Source organism: Ambystoma mexicanum, chromosome 1p (assembly GCF_040938575.1).
Source record: "Ambystoma mexicanum isolate Mex_15411 chromosome 1p, UKY_AmexF1_1, whole genome shotgun sequence".
In the NCBI taxonomy this organism is placed as follows: Eukaryota; Metazoa; Chordata; class Amphibia; order Caudata; family Ambystomatidae; genus Ambystoma; species Ambystoma mexicanum.
The window spans coordinates 1,027,607,365-1,027,623,544 of record NC_090921.1 but is presented as its reverse complement, the minus strand read 5'-3'; the positions used below and the strand labels follow the sequence as shown (position 1 = coordinate 1,027,623,544).

The window sequence follows — 16,180 nt, the reverse complement described above, 5'->3', positions numbered from 1 at the left end:
AATTTGTAGTATTTTGCACGAATTGCAAGAGATGTTTGAATGTCGACGGTTGAAGTGGAAGCTCGTATTGAGCTTGCTAGAGACTGATTTGCCCAGCCTTCGATAGCTCAGTTGGTACAGCGGAGGACTGTAGTGGTAAAACAGGCATCCTTAGGTCGCTGGTTCAAATCCGGCTCGAAGGACTTTTGCCAAATGCACATTTTATTGAATACTTGGAAAGTAAAATACTTGGAAAGTAAAATAACAGACAATTTATAATTATATTATATTTCATCACTGAAAATAGATGCCTTTTGCTTTGAGGCTGTGACCATGTTATTTTTCTGTCCAACACGAATCTTCATTGGTTTCCTGTGAGGTGTTTTGGATCCCCATCTCTTGCTATGAACTGGCAAAACAGCAGAATCCCCTTGACAATCTTGATTTCTCAAGGGAAATAGGAGAACACTATACACCATCCAAGATATTAAAATATTGTCAAGGCCCAACACGGCTGAATACTCTGAGGAGATGGCCTGTGAGGCGCCGCCTTTCAACTTTTCCCCCTTAGTATGGTGGTCATTAACATGCAGGAGACTGCGGAGGGGGTCATTTTTTTAATTCGGAACTGATGTGCTTTTACTCAATTCGGGAACCTCACAAGCCAAATTTGTAGTATTTTGCACGAATTGCAAGAGATGTTTACAAGTCGACGGTTGAAGTGGAAGCTCGTATTGAGTTTGCTAGAGAATGATTTGCCAAGCCTTCGAAAGCTCAGTTGGTAGAGCGGAGGACTGTAGTGGTAAAACAGGCATCCTTAGGTCGCTGGTTCAAATCCGGCTCGAAGGACTTTTGCCAAATGCAAAATTTATTGAATACTTGGAAAGTAAAATACTTGGAAAATAAAATAACAGACAATTTATAATTATATTATATTTCATCACTGAAAATAGATGCCTTTTGCTTTGAGGCTGTGGCCACGTTATGTTTCTGTCCAACACCAATCTTCATTGGTTTCCTGTGAGGTGTTTCGGATCCCCATCTCTTGCTATGAACTGGCAAAACAGCAGAATCCCCTTGACAATCTTGATTTCTCAAGGGAAATGAGAGTACAGTATACACCATCCAAGATATTAAAATATTGTCATGGCCCAACACGGCTGAATACTCTGAGGAGATGGCCTGTGAGGCGCCGCCTTTCAACTTTTCCCCCTTAGTATGGTGGTCAAAAACATGCGGGAGACTGCGGAGGGGGTCATTTTTTTAATTGGGAACTGATGTGCTTTTACTCAATTCGGGAACGTCACAAGCCAAATTTGTAGTATTTTGCACGAATTGCAAGAGATGTTTACAAGTCGACGGTTGAAGTGGAAGCTCGTATTGAGTTTGCTAGAGAACAATTTGCCAAGCCTTCGATAACTCAGTTGGTAGATCGGAGGACTGTAGTGGTAAAACAGGCATCCTTAGGTCGCTGGTTCAAATCCGGCTCGAAAGACTTTTGCCAAATGCACATTTTATTGAATACTTGGAAAGTAAAATACTTGGAAAGTAAAATAACAGACAATTTATAATTATATTATATTTCATCACTGAAAATAGATGCCTTTTGCTTTGAGGCTGTGGCCACGTTATTTTTCTGTCCGACACCAATCTTCGTTGGTTTCCTGTGTGGTATTTTGGATCCCCATCTCTTGCTATGAACTGACAAAACAGCAGAATCCCCTTGACAATCTTGATTTCTTAAGGGAAATGGGAGAACACTATACACCATCCAAGATATTAAAATATTGTCAAGGCCGAACACTGATGAATACTCGGAGGAGATGGCCTGTGAGGCGCCGCCTTTCAACTTTTCCTCCTTAGTATGGTGGTCAGTAACATGCGGGAGACTGCGGAGGGGGTCATTTTTTTAATTGTGAACTGATGTGCTTTTACTCAATTCGGGAACCTCACAAGCCAAATTTGTAGTATTTTGCACGAATTGCAAGAGATGTTTGAATGTCGACGGTTGAAGTGGAAGCTCGTATTGAGCTTGCTAGAGACTGTTTTGCCAAGCCTTCGATTGCTCAGTTGGTACAGCGGAGGACTGTAGTGGTAAAACAGGCATCCTTAGGTCGCTGGTTCAAATCCGGCTCGAAGGACTTTTGCCAAATGCACATTTTATTGAATACTTGGAAAGTAAAATACTTGGAAAGTAAAATAACAGACAATTTATAATTATATTATATTTCATCACTGAAAATAGATGCCTTTTGCTTTGAGGCTGTGACCATGTTATTTTTCTGTCCAACACAAATCTTCATTGGTTTCCTGTGAGGTGTTTTGGATCCCCATCTCTTGCTATGAACTGGCAAAACAGCAGAATCCCCTTGACAATCATGATTTCTCAAGGGAAATGAGAGAACACTATACACCATCCAAGATATTAAAATATTGTCAAGGCCCAACGCGGCTGAATACTCTGAGGAGATGGCCTGTGAGGTGACGCCTTTCAACTTTTCCCCCTTAGTATGGTGGTCAGTAACATGCCGGAGACTGCGGAGGGGGGTCATTTTTTTAATTCGGAACTGATGTGCTTTTACTCAATTCGGGAACCTCACAAGCCAAATTTGTAGTTAAAATATTGTCAAGGCCCAACGCGGCTGAATACTCTGAGGAGATGGCCTGTGAGGTGCCGCCTTTTAACTTTTCCCCCTTAGTACGGTGGTCATTAACATGCAGGAGACTGCGGAGGGGGTCATTTTTTTAATTCGGAACTGATGTGCTTTTACTCAATTCGGGAACCTCACAAGCCAAATTTTTAGTATTTTGCACGAATTGCAAGAGATGTTTACAAGTCGACGGTTGAAGTGGAAGCTCGTATTGAGTTTGCTAGAGAATGATTTGCCAAGCCTTCGAAAGCTCAGTTGGTAGAGCGAGGACTGTAGTGATAAAACAGGCATCCTTAGGTCGCTGGTTCAAATCCGGCTCGAAGGACTTTTGCCAAATGCAAATTTTATTGAATACTTGGAAAGTAAAATACTTGGAAAATAAAATAACAGACAATTTATAATTATATTATATTTCATCACTGAAAATAGATGCCTTTTGCTTTGAGGCTCTGGCCACGTTATTTTTCTGTCCGACACCAATCTTCGTTGGTTTCCTGTGAGGTGTTTTGGATCCCCATCTCTTGCTATGAACTGACAAAACAGCAGAATCCCCTTGACAATCTCGATTTCTCAAGGGAAATGGGAGAACACTATACACCATCCAAGACATTAAAATATTGTCAAGGCCCAACACGGCTGAATACTCTGAGGAGATGGCCTGTGAGGCGCGCCTTTCAACTTTTCCCCCTTAGTATGGTGGTCAGTAACATGCGGGAGACTGCGGAGGGGGTCATTTTTTTAATTGGGAACTGATGTGCTTTTACTCAATTCGGGAACCTCACAAGCCAAATTTGTAGTATTTTGCACGAATTGCAAAAGATGTTTACAAGTCGACGGTTGAAGTGGAAGCTCGTATTGAGTTTGCTAGAGAATGATTTGCCAAGCCTTCGATAGCTCGTCGCTGCTTCAAATCCGGCTCAAAGGACTTTTGCCAAATGCACATTTTATTGAATACTTGGAAAGTAAAATACTTGGAAAGTAAAATAACAGACAATTTATAATTATATTATATTTCATCACTGAAAATAGATGCCTTTTGCTTTGAGGCTGTGGCCACGTTATTTTTCTGTCCGACACCAATCTTCGTTGGTTTCCTCTGAGGTGTTTTGGATCCCCATCTCTTGCTATGAACTGACAAAACAGCAGAATCCCCTTGACAATCTTGATTTCTCAAGGGAAATGGGAGAACACTATACACCATCCAAGATATTAAAATATTGTCAAGGCCGAACACTGATGAATACTCTGAGGAGATGGCCTGTGAGGCGCCGCCTTTCAACTTTTCCTCCTTAGTATGGTGGTCAGTAACATGCGGGAGACTGCGGAGGGGGTCATTTTTTTAATTGTGAACTGATGTGCTTTTACTCAATTCGGGAACCTCACAAGCCAAATTTGTAGTATTTTGCACGAATTGCAAGAGATGTTTGAATGTCGACGGTTGAAGTGGAAGCTCGTATTGAGCTTGCTAGAGAATGATTTGCCAAGCCTTCGATAGCTCAGTTGGTACAGCGGAGGACTTTAGTGGTAAAACAGGCATCCTTAGGTCGCTTGTTCAAATCCGGCTCGAAGGACTTTTGCCAAATGCACATTTTATTGAATACTTGGAAAGTAAAATACTTGGAAAGTAAAATAACAGACAATTTATAAATATATTATATTTCATCACTGAAAATAGATGCCTTTTGCTTTGAGGCTGTGACCATGTTATTTTTCTGTCCAACACTAATCTTCATTGGTTTCCTGTGAGGTGTTTTGGATCCCCATCTCTTGCTATGAACTGGCAAAACAGCAGAATCCCCTTGACAATCTTGATTTCTCAAGGGAAATGAGAGAACACTATACACCATCCAAGATATTAAAATATTGTCAAGGCCCAACGCGGCTAAATACTCTGAGGAGATGGCCTGTGAGGTGCCGCCTTTCAACTTTTCACCCTTAGTATGGTGGTCAGTAACATGCGGGAGACTGCGGAGGGGGTCATTTTTTTAATTGGGAACTGATGTGCTTTTACTCAATTCGGGAACCTCACAAGCCAAATTTGTAGTATTTTGCACAAATTGCAAGAGATGTTTACAAGTCGGCGGTTGAAGTGGAAGCTCGTATTGAGTTTGCTAGAGTTGATTTGCCAAGCCTTTGATAGCTCAGTTGGTAGAGCAGAGGACTGTAGTGGTAAAACAGTGAATCCTTAGGTGGCTGGTTCAAATCCGGCTCGAAGGACTTTTGCCAAATGCACATTTTATTGAATACTTGGAAAGTAAAATACTTGGAAAGTAAAATAACAGACAATTTATAATTATATTATATTTCATCACTGAAAATAGATGCCTTTTGCTTTGAGGCTGTGACCACCTTATTTTTCTGTCCAACACGAATCTTCATTGGTTTCCTATGAGGTGTTTTGGATCCCCATCTCTTGCTATGAACTGGCAAAACAGCAGAATCCCCTTGACAATCTTGATTTCTCAAGGGAAATGAGAGAACACTATACACCATCCAAGATATTAAAATATTGTCAAGGCCCAACACGGCTGAATACTCTGAGGAGATGGCCTGTGAGGCGCCGCCTTTCAACTTTTCCCCCTTAGTATGGTGGTCATTAACATGCGGGAGACTGCGGAGGGGGTCATTTTTTTAATTGGGAACTAATGTGCTTTTACTCAATTCGGGAACCTCACAAGCCAAATTTGTAGTATTTTGCACGAATTGCAAGAGATGTTTACAAGTCGACGGTTGAAGTGGAAGCTCGTATTGAGTTTGCTAGAGAATGATTTGCCAAGCCTTCGATAGCTCAGTTGGTAGAGCGGAGGACTGTAGTGGTAAAACAGGCATCCTTAGGTGGCTGGTTCAAATCCAGCTCGAAGGACTTTTGCCAAATGCAAATTTTATTGAATACTTGGAAAGTAAAATACTTGGAAAATAAAATAACAGACAATTTATAATTATATTATATTTCATCACTGAAAATAGATGCCTTTTGCTTTGAGGCTCTGGCCACGTTATTTTTCTGTCCGACACCAATCTTCGTTGGTTTCCTGTGAGGTGTTTTGGATCCCCATCTCTTGCTATGAACTGACAAAACAGCAGAATCCCCTTGACAATCTCGATTTCTCAAGGGAAATGGGAGAACACTATACACCATCCAAGACATTAAAATATTGTCAAGGCCCAACACGGCTGAATACTCTGAGGAGATGGCCTGTGAGGCGCGCCTTTCAACTTTTCCCCCTTAGTATGGTGGTCAGTAACATGCGGGAGACTGCGGAGGGGGTCATTTTTTTAATTGGGAACTGATGTGCTTTTACTCAATTCGGGAACCTCACAAGCCAAATTTGTAGTATTTTGCACGAATTGCAAAAGATGTTTACAAGTCGACGGTTGAAGTGGAAGCTCGTATTGAGTTTGCTAGAGAATGATTTGCCAAGCCTTCGATAGCTCGTCGCTGCTTCAAATCCGGCTCAAAGGACTTTTGCCAAATGCACATTTTATTGAATACTTGGAAAGTAAAATACTTGGAAAGTAAAATAACAGACAATTTATAATTATATTATATTTCATCACTGAAAATAGATGCCTTTTGCTTTGAGGCTGTGGCCACGTTATTTTTCTGTCCGACACCAATCTTCGTTGGTTTCCTCTGAGGTGTTTTGGATCCCCATCTCTTGCTATGAACTGACAAAACAGCAGAATCCCCTTGACAATCTTGATTTCTCAAGGGAAATGGGAGAACACTATACACCATCCAAGATATTAAAATATTGTCAAGGCCGAACACTGATGAATACTCTGAGGAGATGGCCTGTGAGGCGCCGCCTTTCAACTTTTCCTCCTTAGTATGGTGGTCAGTAACATGCGGGAGACTGCGGAGGGGGTCATTTTTTTAATTGTGAACTGATGTGCTTTTACTCAATTCGGGAACCTCACAAGCCAAATTTGTAGTATTTTGCACGAATTGCAAGAGATGTTTGAATGTCGACGGTTGAAGTGGAAGCTCGTATTGAGCTTGCTAGAGAATGATTTGCCAAGCCTTCGATAGCTCAGTTGGTACAGCGGAGGACTTTAGTGGTAAAACAGGCATCCTTAGGTCGCTTGTTCAAATCCGGCTCGAAGGACTTTTGCCAAATGCACATTTTATTGAATACTTGGAAAGTAAAATACTTGGAAAGTAAAATAACAGACAATTTATAAATATATTATATTTCATCACTGAAAATAGATGCCTTTTGCTTTGAGGCTGTGACCATGTTATTTTTCTGTCCAACACTAATCTTCATTGGTTTCCTGTGAGGTGTTTTGGATCCCCATCTCTTGCTATGAACTGGCAAAACAGCAGAATCCCCTTGACAATCTTGATTTCTCAAGGGAAATGAGAGAACACTATACACCATCCAAGATATTAAAATATTGTCAAGGCCCAACGCGGCTAAATACTCTGAGGAGATGGCCTGTGAGGTGCCGCCTTTCAACTTTTCACCCTTAGTATGGTGGTCAGTAACATGCGGGAGACTGCGGAGGGGGTCATTTTTTTAATTGGGAACTGATGTGCTTTTACTCAATTCCGGAACCTCACAAGCCAAATTTGTAGTATTTTGCACGAATTGCAAGAGATGTTTACAAGTCGACGGTTGAAGTGGAAGCTCGTATTGAGTTTGCTAGAGAATGATTTGCCAAGCCTTCGATAGCTCGTCGCTGGTTCAAATCCGTCTCAAAGGACTTTTGCCAAATGCACATTTTATTGAATACTTGGAAAGTAAAATACTTGGAAAGTAAAATAACAGACAATTTATAATTATATTATATTTCATCACTGAAAATAGATGCCTTTTGCTTTGAGGCTGTGGCCACGTTATTTTTCTGTCCGACACCAATCTTCGTTGGTTTCCTGTGTGGTATTTTGGATCCCCATCTCTTGCTATGAACTGACAAAACAGCAGAATCCCCTTGACAATCTTGATTTCTCAAGGGAAATGGGAGAACACTATACACCATCCAAGATATTAAAATATTGTCAATGCCGAACACTGATGAATACTCGGAGGAGATGGCCTGTGAGGCGCCGCCTTTCAACTTTTCCTCCTTAGTATGGTGGTCAGTAACATGCGGGAGACTGCGGAGGGGGTCCTTTTTTTAATTGTGAACTGATGTGCTTTTACTCAATTCGGGAACCTCACAAGCCAAATTTGTAGTATTTTGCACGAATTGCAAGAGATGTTTGAATGTCGACGGTTGAAGTGGAAGCTCGTATTGAGCTTGCTAGAGACTGCTTTGCCCAGCCTTCGATAGCTCAGTTGGTACAGCGGAGGACTGTAGTGGTAAAACAGGCATCCTTAGGTCGCTGGTTCAAATCCGGCTCGAAGGACTTTTGCCAAATGCACATTTTATTGAATACTTGGAAAGTAAAATACTTGGAAAGTAAAATAACAGACAATTTATAATTATATTATATTTCATCACTGAAAATAGATGCCTTTTGCTTTGAGGCTGTGACCATGTTATTTTTCTGTCCAACACGAATCTTCATTGGTTTCCTGTGAGGTGTTTTGGATCCCCATCTCTTGCTATGAACTGGCAAAACAGCAGAATCCCCTTGACAATCTTGATTTCTCAAGGGAAATGGGAGAACACTATACACCATCCAAGATATTAAAATATTGTCAAGGCCCAACACGGCTGAATACTCTGAGGAGATGGCCTGTGAGGCGCCGCCTTTCAACTTTTCCCCCTTAGTATGGTGGTCATTAACATGCAGGAGACTGCGGAGGGGGTCATTTTTTTAATTCGGAACTGATGTGCTTTTACTCAATTCGGAAACCTCACAAGCCAAATTTGTAGTATTTTGCACGAATTGCAAGAGATGTTTACAAGTCGACGGTTGAAGTGGAAGCTCGTATTGAGTTTGCTAGAGAATGATTTGCCAAGCCTTCGAAAGCTCAGTTGGTGGAGCGGAGGACTCTAGTGGTAAAACAGGCATCCTTAGGTCGCTGGTTCAAATCCGGCTCGAAGGACTTTTGCCAAATGCAAATTTTATTGAATACTTGGAAAGTAAAATACTTGGAAAATAAAATAACAGACAATTTATAATTATATTATATTTCATCACTGAAAATAGATGCCTTTTGCTTTGAGGCTGTGGCCACGTTATGTTTCTGTCCAACACCAATCTTCATTGGTTTCCTGTGAGGTGTTTTGGATCCCCATCTCTTGCTATGAACTGGCAAAACAGCAGAATCCCCTTGACAATCTTGATTTCTCAAGGGAAATGAGAGTACAGTATACACCATCCAAGATATTAAAATATTGTCAAGGCCCAACACGGCTGAATACTCTGAGGAGATGGCCTGTGAGGCGCCGCCTTTCAACTTTTCCCCCTTAGTATGGTGGTCAAAAACATGCGGGAGACTGCGGAGGGGGTCATTTTTTTAATTGGGAACTGATGTGCTTTTACTCAATTCGGGAACGTCACAAGCCAAATTTGTAGTATTTTGCACGAATTGCAAGAGATGTTTACAAGTCGACGGTTGAAGTGGAAGCTCGTATTGAGTTTGCTAGAGAACGATTTGCCAAGCCTTCGATAGCTCAGTTGGTAGATCGGAGGACTGTAGTGGTAAAACAGGCATCCTTAGGTCGCTGGTTCAAATCCTGCTCGAAGGACTTTTGCCAAATGCACATTTTATTGAATACTTGGAAAGTAAAATACTTGGAAAGTAAAATAACAGACAATTTATAATTATATTATATTTCATCACTGAAAATAGATGCCTTTTGCTTTGAGGCTGTGGCCACGTTATTTTTCTGTCCGACACCAATCTTCGTTGGTTTCCTGTGAGGTATTTTGGATCCCCATCTCTTGCTATGAACTGACAAAACAGCAGAATCCCCTTGACAATCTTGATTTCTCAAGGGAAATGGGAGAACACTATACACCATCCAAGATATTAAAATATTGTCAAGGCCGAACACTGATGAATACTCTGAGGAGATGGCCTGTGAGGCGCCGCCTTTCAACTTTTCCCCCTTAGTATGGTGGTCAAAAACATGCGGGAGACTGCGGAGGGGGTCATTTTTTTAATTGGGAACTGATGTGCTTTTACTCAATTCGGGAACCTCACAAGCCAAATTTGTAGTATTTTGCACGAATTGCAAGAGATGTTTGAATGTCGACGGTTGAAGTGGAAGCTCGTATTGAGCTTCCTAGAGACTGATTTGCCAAGCCTTCGATAGCTCAGTTAGTAGAGCGGAGGACTGTAGTGGTAAAACAGGCATCCTTAGGTCGCTGGTTCAAATCCGGCTCGAAGGACTTTTGCCAAATGCACATTTTATTGAATACTTGGAAAGTAAAATACTTGGAAAGTAAAATAACAGACAATTTATAATTATATTATATTTCATCACTGAAAATAGATGCCTTTTGCTTTGAGGCTGTGACCACGTTATTTTTCTGTCCAACACGAATCTTCATTGGTTTCCTGTGAGGTGTTTTGGATCCCCATCTCTTGCTATGAACTGGCAAAACAGCAGAATCCCCTTGACAATCTTGATTTCTCAAGGGAAATGAGAGAACACTATACACCATCCAAGATATTAAAATATTGTCAAGGCCCAACACGGCTGAATACTCTGAGGAGATGGCCTGTGAGGCGCCGCCTTTCAACTTTTCCCCCTTAGTATAGTGGTCATTAACATGCGGGAGACTGCGGAGGGGGTCATTTTTTTAATTGGGAACTGATGTGCTTTTACTCAATTCGGGAACCTCACAAGCCAAATTTGTAGTATTTTGCACGAATTGCAAGAGATGTTTACAAGTCGACGGTTGAAGTGGAAGCTCGTATTGAGTTTGCTAGAGAGTGATTTGTCAAGCCTTCGATAGCTCAGTTGGTAGAGCGGAGGACTGTAGTGGTAAAACAGGCATCCTTAGGTCGCTGGTTCAAATCCGGCTCGAAGGACTTTTGCCAAATGCAAATTTTATTGAATACTTGGAAAGTAAAATAACAGACAATTTATAATTATATTATATTTCATCACTGAAAATAGATGCCTTTTGCTTTGAGGCTGTGGCCACGTTATTTTTCTGTCCGACACCAATCTTCGTTGGTTTCCTGTGAGGTGTTTTGGATCCCCATCTCTTGCTATGAACTGACAAAACAGCAGAATCCCCTTGACAATCTCGATTTCTCAAGGGAAATGGGAGAACACTGTTGGGGGTTGGCAAGGGGAACACTTTGCGGTCGTTTTTTTTTTTTTTTTTTTTTTGCTTGCCCACGTGTCACGTACTGTGACGAGGAAGAGGGTTGTAGCAGGATGAGGAGTAGTCCATAATCAAAAATGTTTTTTTTTTTTTTTTTTTTTTTTAAATAGCCGCCGGATCCTGGGGACCCCGTGAAAATGTCTTGGGGGCCTGGTTTGTTGCACACAACTCCGGCAGCAGCTTTGAACCTGCTGCTTGTGCAACGATGTGTGCGGCAGGATTACTGCACAGCTGTTTCACCTCTCAGTGGGACTGCAGGCGGGAAGGAGGTGGAGTCCAGGAATGGCATTCACAGGAGCGGGGATCCGCAGGCTGGTGGGATCACCGGGATATCAGGAGGAGCACGCACGGAGGGATCTCCGGCGCGGGCAGGAGGAGGACCGCTGGCAGGAGGTTTCCTCGTCGCCAAATGTTGGGGGTTGGAAGGCCCCAATGAATACACGGACACCAGCGGGTGGAAGTACGTCTCTTTATTCCGCCTACCAAATCATAACTACTGTTCCCCGGCACCCTCTTCCTCTGTCATTTCCTGTGGTGACGTCTCACCACCTAACGAGGGCTGCCTTAAAGGGGCAGCCACTCGTAACAAACACTATACACCATCCAAGACATTAAAATATTGTCAAGGCCCAACACGGCTGAATACTCTGAGGAGATGGCCTGTGAGGCGCGCCTTTCAACTTTTCCCCCTTAGTATGGTGGTCAGTAACATGCGGGAGACTGCAGAGGGGGTCATTTTTTTAATTGGGAACTGATGTGCTTTTACTCAATTCGGGAACCTCACAAGCCAAATTTGTAGTATTTTGCACGAATTGCAAGAGATGTTTGAATGTCGACGGTTGAAGTGGAAGCTCGTATTGAGCTTGCTAGAGACTGATTTGCCAAGCCTTCGATAGCTCAGTTGGTACAGCGGAGGACTGTAGTGGTAAAACAGGCATCCTTAGGTCGCTTGTTCAAATCCGGCTCGAAGGACTTTTGCCAAATGCACATTTTATTGAATACTTGGAAAGTAAAATACTTGGAAAGTAAAATAACAGACAATTTATAAATATATTATATTTCATCACTGAAAATAGATGCCTTTTGCTTTGAGGCTGTGACCACCTTATTTTTCTGTCCAACACGAATCTTCATTGGTTTCCTGTGAGGTGTTTTGGATCCCCATCTCTTGCTATGAACTGGCAAAACAGCAGAATCCCCTTGACAATCTTGATTTCTCAAGGGAAATGAGAGAACACTATACACCATCCAAGATATTAAAATATTGTCAAGGCCCAACACGGCTGAATACTCTGAGGAGATGGCCTGTGAGGCGCCGCCTTTCAACTTTTCCCCCTTAGTATGGTGGTCATTAACATGCGGGAGACTGCGGAGGGGGTCATTTTTTTTCATTGGGAACTAATGTGCTTTTACTCAATTCGGGAACCTCACAAGCCAAATTTGTAGTATTTTGCACGAATTGCAAGAGATGTTTACAAGTCGACGGTTGAAGTGGAAGCTCGTATTGAGTTTGCTAGAAAATGATTTGCCAAGCCTTCGATAGCTCAGTTGGTAGAGCGGAGGATTGTAGTGGTAAAACAGGCATCCTTAGGTCGCTGGTTCAAATCCGGCTCGAAGGACTTTTGCCAAATGCAAATTTTATTGAATACTTGGAAAGTAAAATGCTTGGAAAATAAAATAACAGACAATTTATAATTATATTATATTTCATCACTGAAAATAGATGCCTTTTGCTTTGAGGCTGTGGCCACGTTATGTTTCTGTCCGACACCAATCTTCGTTGGTTTCCTGTGAGGTGTTTTGGATCCCCATCTCTTGCTATGAACTGACAAAACAGCAGAATCCCCTTGACAATCTTGATTTCTCAAGGGAAATGGGAGAACACTATACACCATCCAAGATATTAAAATATTGTCAAGGCCCAACACGGCTGAATACTCTGAGGAGATGGCCTGTGAGGCGCGCCTTTCAACTTTTCCCCCTTAGTATTTTGGTCAGTAACATGCGGGAGACTGCGGAGGGGGTCATTTTTTTAATTGGGAACTGATGTGCTTTTACTCAATTCGGGAACCTCACAAGCCAAATTTGTAGTATTTTGCACGAATTGCAAGAGATGTTTACAAGTCGACGGTTGAAGTGGAAGCTCGTATTGAGTTTGCTAGAGAATGATTTGCCAAGCCTTCGATAGCTCGTCGCTGGTTCAAATCCGTCTCAAAGGACTTTTGCCAAATGCACATTTTATTGAATACTTGGAAAGTAAAATACTTGGAAAGTAAAATAACAGACAATTTATAATTATATTATATTTCATCACTGAAAATAGATGCCTTTTGCTTTGAGGCTGTGGCCACGTTATTTTTCTGTCCGACACCAATCTTCGTTGGTTTCCTGTGTGGTATTTTGGATCCCCATCTCTTGCTATGAACTGACAAAACAGCAGAATCCCCTTGACAATCTTGATTTCTCAAGGGAAATGGGAGAACACTATACACCATCCAAGATATTAAAATATTGTCAAGGCCGAACACTGATGAATACTCGGAGGAGATGGCCTGTGAGGCGCCGCCTTTCAACTTTTCCTCCTTAGTATGGTGGTCAGTAACATGCGGGAGACTGCGGAGGGGGTCCTTTTTTTAATTGTGAACTGATGTGCTTTTACTCAATTCGGGAACCTCACAAGCCAAATTTGTAGTATTTTGCACGAATTGCAAGAGATGTTTGAATGTCGACGGTTGAAGTGGAAGCTCGTATTGAGCTTGCTAGAGACTGATTTGCCCAGCCTTCGATAGCTCAGTTGGTACAGCGGAGGACTGTAGTGGTAAAACAGGCATCCTTAGGTCGCTGGTTCAAATCCGGCTCGAAGGACTTTTGCCAAATGCACATTTTATTGAATACTTGGAAAGTAAAATACTTGGAAAGTAAAATAACAGACAATTTATAATTATATTATATTTCATCACTGAAAATAGATGCCTTTTGCTTTGAGGCTGTGACCATGTTATTTTTCTGTCCAACACGAATCTTCATTGGTTTCCTGTGAGGTGTTTTGGATCCCCATCTCTTGCTATGAACTGGCAAAACAGCAGAATCCCCTTGACAATCTTGATTTCTCAAGGGAAATGGGAGAACACTATACACCATCCAAGATATTAAAATATTGTCAAGGCCCAACACGGCTGAATACTCTGAGGAGATGGCCTGTGAGGCGCCGCCTTTCAACTTTTCCCCCTTAGTATGGTGGTCATTAACATGCAGGAGACTGCGGAGGGGGTCATTTTTTTAATTCGGAACTGATGTGCTTTTACTCAATTCGGGAACCTCACAAGCCAAATTTGTAGTATTTTGCACGAATTGCAAGAGATGTTTACAAGTCGACGGTTGAAGTGGAAGCTCGTATTGAGTTTGCTAGAGAATGATTTGCCAAGCCTTCGAAAGCTCAGTTGGTAGAGCGGAGGACTCTAGTGGTAAAACAGGCATCCTTAGGTCGCTGGTTCAAATCCGGCTCGAAGGACTTTTGCCAAATGCAAATTTTATTGAATACTTGGAAAGTAAAATACTTGGAAAATAAAATAACAGACAATTTATAATTATATTATATTTCATCACTGAAAATAGATGCCTTTTGCTTTGAGGCTGTGGCCACGTTATGTTTCTGTCCAACACCAATCTTCATTGGTTTCCTGTGAGGTGTGTTGGATCCCCATCTCTTGCTATGAACTGGCAAAACAGCAGAATCCCCTTGACAATCTTGATTTCTCAAGGGAAATGAGAGTACAGTATACACCATCCAAGATATTAAAATATTGTCAAGGCCCAACACGGCTGAATACTCTGAGGAGATGGCCTGTGAGGCGCCGCCTTTCAACTTTTCCCCCTTAGTATGGTGGTCAAAAACATGCGGGAGACTGCGGAGGGGGTCATTTTTTTAATTGGGAACTGATGTGCTTTTACTCAATTCGGGAACGTCACAAGCCAAATTTGTAGTATTTTGCACGAATTGCAAGAGATGTTTACAAGTCGACGGTTGAAGTGGAAGCTCGTATTGAGTTTGCTAGAGAACGATTTGCCAAGCCTTCGATAGCTCAGTTGGTAGATCGGAGGACTGTAGTGGTAAAACAGGCATCCTTAGGTCGCTGGTTCAAATCCTGCTCGAAGGACTTTTGCCAAATGCACATTTTATTGAATACTTGGAAAGTAAAATACTTGGAAAGTAAAATAACAGACAATTTATAATTATATTATATTTCATCACTGAAAATAGATGCCTTTTGCTTTGAGGCTGTGGCCACGTTATTTTTCTGTCCGACACCAATCTTCGTTGGTTTCCTGTGAGGTATTTTGGATCCCCATCTCTTGCTATGAACTGACAAAACAGCAGAATCCCCTTGACAATCTTGATTTCTCAAGGGAAATGGGAGAACACTATACACCATCCAAGATATTAAAATATTGTCAAGGCCGAACACTGATGAATACTCTGAGGAGATGGCCTGTGAGGCGCCGCCTTTCAACTTTTCCCCCTTAGTATGGTGGTCAAAAACATGCGGGAGACTGCGGAGGGGGTCATTTTTTTAATTGGGAACTGATGTGCTTTTACTCAATTCGGGAACCTCACAAGCCAAATTTGTAGTATTTTGCACGAATTGCAAGAGATGTTTGAATGTCGACTGTTGAAGTGGAAGCTCGTATTGAGCTTCCTAGAGACTGATTTGCCAAGCCTTCGATAGCTCAGTTAGTAGAGCGGAGGACTGTAGTGGTAAAACAGGCATCCTTAGGTCGCTGGTTCAAATCCGGCTCGAAGGACTTTTGCCAAATGCACATTTTATTGAATACTTGGAAAGTAAAATACTTGGAAAGTAAAATAACAGACAATTTATAATTATATTATATTTCATCACTGAAAATAGATGCCTTTTGCTTTGAGGCTGTGACCACGTTATTTTTCTGTCCAACACGAATCTTCATTGGTTTCCTGTGAGGTGTTTTGGATCCCCATCTCTTGCTATGAACTGGCAAAACAGCAGAATCCCCTTGACAATCTTGATTTCTCAAGGGAAATGAGAGAACACTATACACCATCCAAGATATTAAAATATTGTCAAGGCCCAACACGGCTGAATACTCTGAGGAGATGGCCTGTGAGGCGCCGCCTTTCAACTTTTCCCCCTTAGTATAGTGGTCATTAACATGCGGGAGACTGCGGAGGGGGTCATTTTTTTAATTGGGAACTGATGTGCTTTTACTCAATTCGGGAACCTCACAAGCCAAATTTGTAGTATTTTGCACGAATTGCAAGAGATGTTTACAA

At 41.8% G+C, this 16,180-nt stretch overlaps 2 non-coding genes across 2 annotated transcripts; both read left to right on the top strand.

Annotated features, from left to right (window-relative positions):
- Nucleotides 1-10,484: 10,484 nt before the first annotated feature.
- TRNAY-GUA (transfer RNA tyrosine (anticodon GUA)) lies at nt 10,485-10,570 on the top strand. Its single transcript is given in 2 exon segments — nt 10,485-10,521; nt 10,535-10,570. It is a non-coding gene; the product is annotated as a tRNA-Tyr (tRNA).
- A 1,835-nt stretch (nt 10,571-12,405) lies between these two features.
- TRNAY-GUA (transfer RNA tyrosine (anticodon GUA)) lies at nt 12,406-12,491 on the top strand. Its single transcript is given in 2 exon segments — nt 12,406-12,442; nt 12,456-12,491. It is a non-coding gene; the product is annotated as a tRNA-Tyr (tRNA).
- Nucleotides 12,492-16,180: the final 3,689 nt, after the last annotated feature.